This window comes from Myotis davidii, unplaced genomic scaffold, assembly GCF_000327345.1.
Source record: "Myotis davidii unplaced genomic scaffold, ASM32734v1 scaffold904, whole genome shotgun sequence".
In the NCBI taxonomy this organism is placed as follows: domain Eukaryota; kingdom Metazoa; phylum Chordata; class Mammalia; order Chiroptera; family Vespertilionidae; genus Myotis; species Myotis davidii.
The window spans coordinates 463053-463532 of record NW_006295888.1 but is presented as its reverse complement, the minus strand read 5'-3'; positions in this window follow the sequence as shown (position 1 = coordinate 463532).

The window sequence follows — 480 nt, the reverse complement described above, 5'->3', positions numbered from 1 at the left end:
GCTGTAAGGCAACAGTTGGGTGAGTTAAATGCGAGCACATCAGAAACACATGGACTGCACGTTCCTTAAAGTACACACAAGCTCGAGAATTAAGAGAGCCAGTGTTTGGCAAAACCGGTCTTGGGTTTTGCCAAACACAAAATATTTGAAAAGTGGTTTGATGTATTTTCAGCAACACGAACTACTAGGCAACCATGGCAATGCCGGTGGTGGTGATGAAACACACTACCCAACTGGTTGGTGGTGGGCAAATTCCATTCCTACCATAGTCCTCACGGGCATGAGATTAATCAGAATCAACTGCTCCATAGCCTGTATAACAAAGAGCTAATATGCTCGTTAGACCGGACAGCAGAACGACCGACCGTCCAGATGACCTTCCGGACAAAGCTGGGGCTGCGAGGGCCGAGCCCCTTGCACATATTTTGTGCGTCAGGCCTCTAGTAAATATAATAAACCTCCTGGTACTCATAAAAACCA